General features: G+C 52.2%; 1 protein-coding gene across 1 annotated transcript in view; it reads left to right on the plus strand.

The window, feature by feature from the left end:
• The window catches only part of SNX32 (sorting nexin 32), a 346,690-nt gene that overhangs the window by 16,448 nt on the left and 317,898 nt on the right, over positions 1–12,344 (plus strand). The gene's annotated exons all lie outside the window — the stretch shown is intronic.

The raw sequence follows: 12,344 nt of genomic DNA on the forward strand, positions 1-12,344 counted from the left end.
TGCTGACACCCCACTACTGACACATCGCTGCTGACACACCACTGCTGACACACCACTGCTGACATGCCGCTGCTGACATGCCACTGCTGACACACCACTGCTGACACACTGCTGCTGACACACCACTGATGACACACCACTGCTGACATGCTGCTGCTGACACTCCACTGCTGACACACCACTGCTAACATGCCGCTTCTGACACGCCGCTGCAGACACACCGCTGCAGACACACCGCTGCAGACACACCGCTGCAGACACGCCGCTGCAGACACACCGCTGCAGACACACCGCTGCAGACACGCCGCTGCAGACACGCCGCTGCAGACACGCCGCGGCAGACACGCTGCTACAGACACCACTGCTGACATGCCGCTTGTGATACCACTGCTGACACACCACTGCTGACACACCACTCCTGACACACCTCTGCTGACACACCACTGCTGACACACCTCTGCTGACACACCTCTGCTGACACACCACTGCTGACACACCACTGCTGACATGCCACTGTGGACGCGCCACTGCTGACACCCAACTGCTGACTCCCAGCTGCTGACACACCACTGCTGACACACCACTGCTGATATGCCGCTGCAGACACCACTGCTGACACGCCACTGCTGACATGCCGCTGCTAACACACCGGTGCTGACACACCACTGCTGACACCCACTGCTGACACACCACTGCTGACATGCTGCTGCTGACATGCTGCTGCTGACATGCAGCTGCTGACACACCACTGCTGACACACCACTGCTGACACACAACTACTGACACGCCGCTGCTGGCATGCCGCTGCTGACACGCCACTGCTGACACGCCGCTGCTGACACACCGCTCCCGACATCATTGCTGACACACCGCAGCAGACACCACTGCTGACACACCACTGCTGACACACCACTGTTGACACATCGCTGCTGACAAATCGCTGCTGACATTCCGCTGCTGAGACCACTGCTGACACATCACTGCTGACACACCGCTGTTGACATGCAGCTGGTGAAACGCCGCTGCTGATACCATTGCTGACACACCATTGCTGACACACAACTGCTGACACCACGCTACTGACACGCCGCTGCTGACATGCGCCTCACACCACTGCTGACATGCCACTGCTGACACACCGCTGCTGACACGCCGCTGCTGACACGCCGCTGCTGACACCGCAGCGTACACACCGCTGCTGACATGCCACTGCAGACACACCACTGCTGACACACCACTGCTGACACGCCACTGCTGACACACTACTGCTGACACCCCGCTGCTGACACCCCACTGCTGACACACCACTGCAGACACTGCTGCTGAGATGCTGCTGCAGACACACCACTGCTAACATGCCGCTGCTGACACACCACTGCTGACATGCCGCTGCTAACATGCCGCTGCTGACAAGCCGCTGCTGACACAGCTGCAGACACCCCGCTGCAGACACCCCGCTGCAGACACCCCGCTGCTGACACCCCACTGCTGACACCACACTGCTGACACACCACTGCTGACATGCCGCTGCAGACACCCCACTGCTGACATCACTGCTGCCACGCTGCTGCTGACACCACTGCTGGCACACCACTGCTGACACACCACTGCCGATATGCCGCTGCTGACACACTGCTGCTGACATGCCACTACTGACACACCGCTGCTGACACCACTGCTGACATGCCGCTGCAGACACCCCACTGCTGACATCACTGCTGCCACGCTGCTGCTGACACCACTGCTGACACACAGCTGCTGATATGCCACTGCTGACATGCCACAGCTGACATGCCACTGCTTACACCCTGCTACTGACACATCACTGACATACCACTGCTGACATTGCTGCTGACACACTGCTGCTGACACCACTGCTGACACGTCACTGCTGGCACCACTGCTGACACACCGCTGCTGACACACCACTGCTGATACATCCCTGCTGACAAGCTGCTGCTGAGACCACTGTTGATGCACCGCTGCTGACATGCCACTGCTGACACCCCGCTACTGACACAGCGCTGCTGACACACCACTGCTGACACCACTGCTGACACGTCGCTGCTGGCACCACTGCTGACACACCGCTGCTGACACACCACTGCTGATACATCCTTGCTGACAAGCTGCTGCTGACACCACTGCTGACGCACCGCTGCTGACATGCCACTGCTGACACCCCACTACTGACACATCGCTGCTGACACACCACTGCTGACACACCACTGCTGACATGCCGCTGCTGACATGCCACTGCTGACACACCACTGCTGACACGCTGCTGCTGACACACCACTGATGACACACCACTGCTGACATGCTGCTGCTGACACTCCACTGCTGACACACCACTGCTAACATGCCGCTTCTGACACGCCGCTGCAGACACACCGCTGCAGACACACCGCTGCAGACACACCGCTGCAGACACGCCGCTGCAGACACACCGCTGCAGACACACCGCTGCAGACACGCCGCTGCAGACACGCCGCTGCAGACACGCCGCGGCAGACACGCTGCTACAGACACCACTGCTGACATGCCGCTTGTGATACCACTGCTGACACACCACTGCTGACACACCACTCCTGACACACCTCTGCTGACACACCACTGCTGACACACCTCTGCTGACACACCTCTGCTGACACACCACTGCTGACACACCACTGCTGACATGCCACTGTGGACGCGCCACTGCTGACACCCAACTGCTGACTCCCAGCTGCTGACACACCACTGCTGACACACAACTGCTGATATGCCGCTGCAGACACCACTGCTGACACGCCACTGCTGACATGCCGCTGCTAACACACCGGTGCTGACACACCACTGCTGACACCCACTGCTGACACACCACTGCTGACATGCTGCTGCTGACATGCTGCTGCTGACATGCAGCTGCTGACACACCACTGCTGACACACCACTGCTGACACACAACTACTGACACGCCGCTGCTGGCATGCCGCTGCTGACACGCCACTGCTGACACGCCGCTGCTGACACACCGCTCCCGACATCATTGCTGACACACCGCAGCAGACACCACTGCTGACACACCACTGCTGACACACCACTGTTGACACATCGCTGCTGACAAATCGCTGCTGACATTCCGCTGCTGAGACCACTGCTGACACATCACTGCTGACACACCGCTGTTGACATGCAGCTGGTGAAACGCCGCTGCTGATACCATTGCTGACACACCATTGCTGACACACAACTGCTGACACCACGCTACTGACACGCCGCTGCTGACATGCGCCTCACACCACTGCTGACATGCCACTGCTGACACACCGCTGCTGACACGCCGCTGCTGACACGCCGCTGCTGACACCGCAGCGTACACACCGCTGCTGACATGCCACTGCAGACACACCACTGCTGACACACCACTGCTGACACGCCACTGCTGACACACTACTGCTGACACCCCGCTGCTGACACCCCACTGCTGACACACCACTGCAGACACTGCTGCTGAGATGCTGCTGCAGACACACCACTGCTAACATGCCGCTGCTGACACACCACTGCTGACATGCCGCTGCTAACATGCCGCTGCTGACAAGCCGCTGCTGACACAGCTGCAGACACCCCGCTGCAGACACCCCGCTGCAGACACCCCGCTGCTGACACCCCACTGCTGACACCACACTGCTGACACACCACTGCTGACATGCCGCTGCAGACACCCCACTGCTGACATCACTGCTGCCACGCTGCTGCTGACACCACTGCTGGCACACCACTGCTGACACACCACTGCCGATATGCCGCTGCTGACACACTGCTGCTGACACACCACTGCTGACACACCACTGCTGACATGCCACTACTGACACACCGCTGCTGACACCACTGCTGAAATGCTGCTGCTGACACCACTGCTGACACACTACTGCTAACATCGCTGCTGACACTGCTCCTGACACCACTACTGAAAAGCTGCTGCTGACACCACTGCTGACACACCGCTGCTGACACACCACTGCTGAGAAGCATCCCTGCTGACACGCCACTGCTGACACGCCACAGCTGACATGCCACTGCTTACACCCTGCTACTGACACATCACTGACATCCCACTGCTGACATTGCTGCTGACACACTGCTGCTGACACCACTGCTGACGCGTCGCTGCTGGCACCACTGCTGACACACCGCTGCTGACACACCACTGCTGATACATCCCTGCTGACAAGCTGCTGCTGACATGCCACTGCTGACACCACGCTACTGACACATCGCTGCTGACACACCACTGCTGACACACCACTGCTGACATACCACTGCTGACACACCGCTGCTGACATGCCACTGCTGACACACCACTGCTGACACGCTGCTGCTGACACACCACTGATGACACACCGCTGCTGACATGCCGCTGCTGACACACCACTGCTAACATGCCGCTGCTGACACGCCGCTACAGACACACCACTGCAGACACGCCGCTGCAGACACGCCGCTGCAGACACACCACTGCAGACACACCGCTGCAGACAGGCCCTGCAGACAAGCCGCTGCAGACACGCTGCTGCAGACACCACTGCTGCCATGCTGCTTGTGATACCACTGCTGACACACCGCTGCTGACACACCACTCCTGACACACCGCTGCTGACACATCCCTGCTGACATGCTGCTGCTGACGATACAGAAAAGGGGGTGGTGATGAACAGAGTGTCTGAATTAAGCAGACCACTCTTACCCAGTCCAAAGATCAGGGCTTGATCCATCACCGTTATTTATCTCACTGCCCCATCCCAGCTCAGAACCTGGCTATATGCAAATTAGTCTGTCCCTGGCCCAGTGCATCATGGGAACAGGGCAGACCAAACTACCAAGCCAATTCTTCACCAGAAAGGAGACAAGCTACCGGGGACCGGTTTCTGGCATTTCAGCCTCTTCGGCCCGGCTTGCTTGAATCCTGATGGAGCAGTGAGAAAGGGACTCATGTCTGAGTATACCCTGCCACACCTATAGTGGCCAAAAACGATACAGAAAAGGGGGTGGTGATGAACAGAGTGTCTGAATTAAGCAGACCACTCTTACCCAGTCCAAAGATCAGGGCTTGATCCATCACCGTTATTTATCTCACTGCCCCATCCCAGCTCAGAACCTGGCTATATGCAAATTAGTCTGTCCCTGGCCCAGTGCATCATGGGAACAGGGCAGACCAAACTACCAAGCCAATTCTTCACCAGAAAGGAGACAAGCTACCGGGGACCGGTTTCTGGCATTTCAGCCTCTTCGGCCCGGCTTGCTTGAATCCTGATGGAGCAGTGAGAAAGGGACTCATGTCTGAGTATACCCTGCCACACCTATAGTGGCCAAAAACGATACAGAAAAGGGGGTGGTGATGAACAGAGTGTCTGAATTAAGCAGACCACTCTTACCCAGTCCAAAGATCAGGGCTTGATCCATCACCGTTATTTATCTCACTGCCCCATCCCAGCTCAGAACCTGGCTATATGCAAATTAGTCTGTCCCTGGCCCAGTGCATCATGGGAACAGGGCAGACCAAACTACCAAGCCAATTCTTCACCAGAAAGGAGACAAGCTACCGGGGACCGGTTTCTGGCATTTCAGCCTCTTCGGCCCGGCTTGCTTGAATCCTGATGGAGCAGTGAGAAAGGGACTCATGTCTGAGTATACCCTGCCACACCTATAGTGGCCAAAAACGATACAGAAAAGGGGGTGGTGATGAACAGAGTGTCTGAATTAAGCAGACCACTCTTACCCAGTCCAAAGATCAGGGCTTGATCCATCACCGTTATTTATCTCACTGCCCCATCCCAGCTCAGAACCTGGCTATATGCAAATTAGTCTGTCCCTGGCCCAGTGCATCATGGGAACAGGGCAGACCAAACTACCAAGCCAATTCTTCACCAGAAAGGAGACCAGCTACCGGGGACCGGTTTCTGGCATTTCAGCCTCTTCGGCCCGGCTTGCTTGAATCCTGATGGAGCAGTGAGAAAGGGACTCATGTCTGAGTATACCCTGCCACACCTATAGTGGCCAAAAACGATACAGAAAAGGGGGTGGTGATGAACAGAGTGTCTGAATTAAGCAGACCACTCTTACCCAGTCCAAAGATCAGGGCTTGATCCATCACCGTTATTTATCTCACTGCCCCATCCCAGCTCAGAACCTGGCTATATGCAAATTAGTCTGTCCCTGGCCCAGTGCATCATGGGAACAGGGCAGACCAAACTACCAAGCCAATTCTTCACCAGAAAGGAGACAAGCTACCGGGGACCGGTTTCTGGCATTTCAGCCTCTTCGGCCCGGCTTGCTTGAATCCTGATGGAGCAGTGAGAAAGGGACTCATGTCTGAGTATACCCTGCCACACCTATAGTGGCCAAAAACGATACAGAAAAGGGGGTGGTGATGAACAGAGTGTCTGAATTAAGCAGACCACTCTTACCCAGTCCAAAGATCAGGGCTTGATCCATCACCGTTATTTATCTCACTGCCCCATCCCAGCTCAGAACCTGGCTATATGCAAATTAGTCTGTCCCTGGCCCAGTGCATCATGGGAACAGGGCAGACCAAACTACCAAGCCAATTCTTCACCAGCTGCTGACACCACTGCTGACACACCACTGCTGACACGCCACTGCTGACTCCCAGCTGCTGACACACCACTGCTGATACACCCCTGCTGATACGCCGCTGCAGACACCACTGCTGACACGCCACTGCTGACACGCCACTGCTGACATGCCGCTGCTAACACACCGGTGCTGACACACCACTGCTGACACCCACTGCTGACACACCACTGCTGACATGCTGCTGCTGACATACAGCTGCTGACACACCACTGCTGACACATCACTGCTGACACACCGCTGCTGACATGCAGCTGGTGAAACGCCGCTGCTGACACCATTGCTGACACACCATTGCTGACACACCACTGCTGACACGCCGCTGCTGACATGCGCCTCACACCACTGCTGACATGCCACTGCTGACACACTGCTGCTGACATGCCGCTGCTGACACGCTGGTGCTGACACCGGAGCGTACACATCGCTGCTGACATGCCGCTGCAGACACACCACTGCTGACACACCACTGCTGACACACTTCTGCTGACACGCCATTACTGACACGCCACTGCTGACACACTACTGCTGACACCCCGCTGCTGACACCCCACTGCTGACACACCACTGCAGACACTGCTGCTGACATGCTGCTGCAGACACCCCACTGCTAACATGCCGCTGCTGACACACCACTGCTGACATGCCGCTGCTAACATGCCGCTGCTGACACACCTCTACTGACACACCACTGCTGACACCCCGCTTCTGACACACCACTGCTGACAGGCTGGTACTGACAAGCCGCTGCTGACACCACTGCTGACATACCCCTGCTGACACGCTGCTGCTGACATACCACTGCTGAGACACCACTCCTGACAAATCACTGCTGACATGCCGCTGCTGACATGCCGCTGCTGCCACGCCGCTGCTGACGCCACTGCTGACACACAGCTGCTGACATGCCGCTGCTGACACACCACTGCTGACACACCACTCCTGACACACTGTTACTGACACACCACTGCTGACAACCTACTGCAGACACCCTGCTGATACACCACTGCTGACACACCACTGCTGACACACCACTGCTTGTTGCCTCACTGCTGACACACTACTGCTGTGCACTTCACTGCTGACACACCACTGCTGACACGCCACTGCTGATACACCACTGCTGTGTGCCTCACTGCTGACACACCACTGCTGTGGGCCTCACTGCTGACACACCACTGCTGACATGCCACTGCTGTGCACTTCATTGCTGACACACCACTGCTAACACACCAGAAATCCATTTGATCCCAAAGCGGAGTCACGCGGGCAGGGGATAAAAAGGTGGGTGCAACTAAAAGACGTTGAGTAGGAGGAGGCAAGAGCTCTGATGTAAAGAAACAAATAGCTCCGTAGAGCAGATGGACGACAATGGGTGCTACCGGGTGGACGAGGCTTTACAGAGCAGATTAAGGCTGCTTTGCCCTCACTAAAGATAGTCGCAGGTTCAGGTAGAAGGGATGTTTGGCAAGGATTGTAGGGGAGAGGACATAGGAGAGTTACACAAATAGAACAAGCATTGAAAATGCAATAGGTCTTGCCTTTGATTAAGTTAAAGCCATTTGCTTTGCTAATGGTATTATATAGCAAAGCAAATGGCTTTAACTTAATGAAAGGCGAGAACTATTGCATTTTTATTGCTTGTTAAACTTGGAAATACAGTCTGGGCATACGTTACACCACATTAGTACCTGTTTGACACTCAAATATAATAATAAGCAACAGAAAGGTGACTAGTCCAGCTGCGCAAAAGACTTTCCACTGCGCGGCAACACTGGTCACTGCATTTTTAGTAACTTTTGAACTCTGAACCAGGGACCACATTTTGTTTGTTAAAATCTGCAGATTATGCGGAAGATGATGGATTATAAGGCCATTGTGTCAAATCTATTGTTATGCAAAAATCACCACGGTCGCACAATCACATAATTCCAGTGGCCCTGACTAGAACGTAAAGGCAAGCCTACACAGCACTAACTGAGGCCCAGGAGTAGCGGGGAGCTGCCTACATGTACATACATAATAGGGGTGGGGGCAATCAGAACAGGCAAATATGCACATTGATGCCAAATGTGGAATAATCGGAGTTGGTGACATGACCAGTAGCCATGCAACTGCTGAACAAATACACCTCAAGAAAGAGGATGGAAATGGATGAGAAATCAAGCTTGGCAGCCTGAGTTGAAACTATTCCACCTAACATCCTTAGATTTCCCCTGCTCTTCTTGGCTGAAAGAGGCCAATATTTGGAGCAGGGGTTCATACCCCAAGTACCTCTCCTGCTCCCGAGGGCTCCTACATAATTTCCAGAATTTTTTACATTTACTGTAAATAGGTGAGAATGCAGCAGCCCTTTTTTAGCCTCTACTCTTGCGTTACAGCATACTGCAATCTTTGGCACTTACTAGATTCAACCACCACATATATCCACTCTGCTCTAAAGCTAGCACTTATGGCTAGGGAGGAGAGCTGGGAACTAATTGTTGTGTTACATATGATGATAAGGAATTTATAGCCCATACTGTCACTTAACACGAATGCCCACTTAATCATGGTTTTGGTCTAGACACTTTCTCTTAATGGTAATGTACCCTCAACTTGACTCTGTAAGTTCCTATCCGCAAATGGGTCACGTGGCTGATGTACAATATAGCCTGGATGGAATGTCCTATGGTGAAGGTAAATACCACAGGGTAGAACCATTTGGGCTGATTATGATTTTTTTTATTTTCTAGCCTTGAGGAAGTCATTGGTGATTGCCTGATGACTAAAAGACGTGTTGGCTGCCTAGAATGAACTGGATGGAAAATTGAATAAAGAAGACATAGGGTGTACAGTACATTTGATGACTACATCGTGATGTCTGAAAGGATTTTTGTTAAATATTTTTTTTTTACAAATTCTGTTTGTTCAATTGATCTGTGGTTTATTTCGTTGTCCAGATGCAAAAACTTAAGTGCGGTTCATCTGCAGTGATCATGAACAGCAGGAAGCAGAGGGTGGTCCTTCGGCATGTTAATAACTATGCTATGTTGTGCAGTATCATAAAGGGCGCAGTTACCCAAAGGCTTCTGAGCGCTGAGTGAGTTGTAGGGTGCATTAGCGAACTGATGCCGATTAGAAGCTAGTGAGGGAATAACCAGGTTTAACCATTTTCCAGAAACTTGTCTCATTCATTTCATTTCTCAGATCAGCAAGCATTGAGTGCCAGAGTTTCGGGGTACCGAAACGAGAAGGATCTGCCTCCCTGACTGGTTCTATGGCTTCGTGGAACCTTTAAAATATGCGTATTGGAAGAGCTTAAAGTCCTTGAGGGAGTGTAAGGTGCAAAACGATCCATATTTAGCGAGGGCACTTTCCGATTTGTTCCTCTGAGCCACATAAAGTGCATTGAACCTAATTCTCTCCTTTAATGGAAGCCATCACACTTTTTGCAAAGGAGTGTCTGGGCAGCTTAAATATCAATTTCTAAATGGTGTGTGGTTACTCAATAGGGTGATGGCGCCCCTCTGGAAGTTCACAATCTATTTGTATTGAGTTGCATATGCGGGGCTGAAGGGTAGAGAGCACCACCCTTCTCTCTGGTAAGTGGCCTAGGCCAACCAAACAATACTATTGCCATCCCCAGCACACGCTCATTACAGTCCACTATAACCCCTTAAGTGCTGCTGTTGACCGTTGGACGTCGCGAGCACTACCTTCGTAGTGCTGCGCATGTTCAACAGCCGACGCGGCCCCGCCCGTTTTTGAGGAAGTGCCGCACTGCCACGAAATCGCGGCCGCGGCCAACGGGTTAGGAGTGACAAATAAGTATTCAAATCTTATCCACTTATTTATTGTTCTTCTCATTGGATGGTCTCAAATCTCAGTGTTTCGTCACATGTCCCACGACTTCTTCATGGCCATATTCTCTGGCAGTATTCCTGTGCATACGGTGATAATTCTAACCTTGATAACAGTATTTAGTCTTCTTAGATTTCTTGCGGTCTAGTCTATTTGTGTCCCCGAAAGCAGGAGTAGAAGGCCTTAACTCTTGAATGGGTGACGTCCGTCAAATATCAAGCCCTTGATTCCCAGGAGTATGGGGAACTTCTAAGTTCATGTCTATCCTCCTCTGTTGCGAGATACAGAGCATACTCACAACTGAGGAGGATAGACACAAATTGACGGGACACAAATAGACTGGACACCAAGAAATCTAAGAATACTAGAGGCTGTTAACCGGGTTGGAATTATCACCAGATGCAAAGGACTACTGACAGGTATTAGAGCCCTGAAGAAGGCGCAGGACATGCAGCGAATCACGTGTTGGCTGAGATTTAAGAACATACAATGAGAAGAACAATAAAGAAGTGGATACGATTTGAATACTTATTTGTCACTCTTAATGTGGACTGTAATGAGCATGTGCTGGGGACGGCAATAGTACAGTTTAAAGATCAATCTGGCTGCCGAGTTTTGGATCAGCTGAAGTCTTTTAATAATGCATTTGGGTGAGCCCATATACAAGGAATTCCATTAGTCTAGATGGTTAGAATCAATGCTTGGACTTGCATTCGTGATCAGAATTAAGACCGTATTTTTGAATGATTTTATCTTTTTATTTTATTTTGACCATTTATACAGTGCTCCTGGACTGAATGGGTAGTAGGGTCTTTAAAGTGACTATGCTGAAACAACACATGTTATATCAAGATGACATAAGGGACTAAAGAGTTAAGAATAAATGGATGATGCAGTTAGAATTAGTTAACTGAAAAAACAGATCTTCAACTTCTTGCGGAGTTCAAGAAGCGAAGAGGAGGAGGCTCTGATGTGGAGTGGGAAGTAGTTCCATGCTTTAGTAGTGATGTATGAGAACACTCATCCTCCTAACCTGGTTCCATGTATGTGTGGGAAGTGTGCGATGAGCAGTCAAGTGGAGCAGAGGTGTCTGGATGGTTGGTGGAAGGAGATACAACTGTGTAGGTAGGTATGACCTGAGGTGTGTAATGCCTTGAATGTGTGTGCGAGGAGTTTGAATTGAGTGTGGTTTGTGTATTGGGAGCCAGTGTTGTTGCCTCCTGTTTGGTGTGATGTGAGTTCTGTGTTGAAGGTTTAGGATGAGTCTGGCTCCCAAGTTCTGGATGATTTGCAGTCTTCTAGAGAAGTTCTTGGTAATCCTTGCATAGAGGGTGTTCCTACAATCCAACCTGCTTGTGACACATGGCACGAGGGACAGTTTTCCTAGTGTTGCTTGGGAGCCATTTGAAAATCTTTCCTAGCATCTTCAGGGTGTGGAAGCTGGATGCAGTGATGATTATTAGGAGGTTCCTGATGTGGGTTCTGGGTATCGGCATGGGCCTGAGTTTGGCTAGCCACCAGTAGACATCCCTTGGTGAGGTGTTCTTGCCAAAAATCACTACTTCTGTCTTGTTGGTGTTAAGCTTGAGACAGATGGATCAGTTGACTCTAAACTAGTTAGAGACTTTGGTCATGCAAGCAGTGAACTGTTTTCGTATGATGGGGTTCTTGTCCAAGAGGGAGAGTATGATTTGTGTGTCATCTGCGTAGTAGAGGATGTTGGTGTTACGTGTGCAGATGACACTGGCCAAAGGGATTATGTATGCATTGAAGAGGGTGGAGCTGAGTGATGAACCTTGAGCCATCCATACTTGAATGCCATTCTCATGCAAGCGCCTGATGAGGATGAGGTGTGAGACCCT

Source organism: Lissotriton helveticus, chromosome 9 (assembly GCF_964261635.1).
Source record: "Lissotriton helveticus chromosome 9, aLisHel1.1, whole genome shotgun sequence".
Classification (NCBI taxonomy): Eukaryota; Metazoa; Chordata; class Amphibia; order Caudata; family Salamandridae; genus Lissotriton; species Lissotriton helveticus.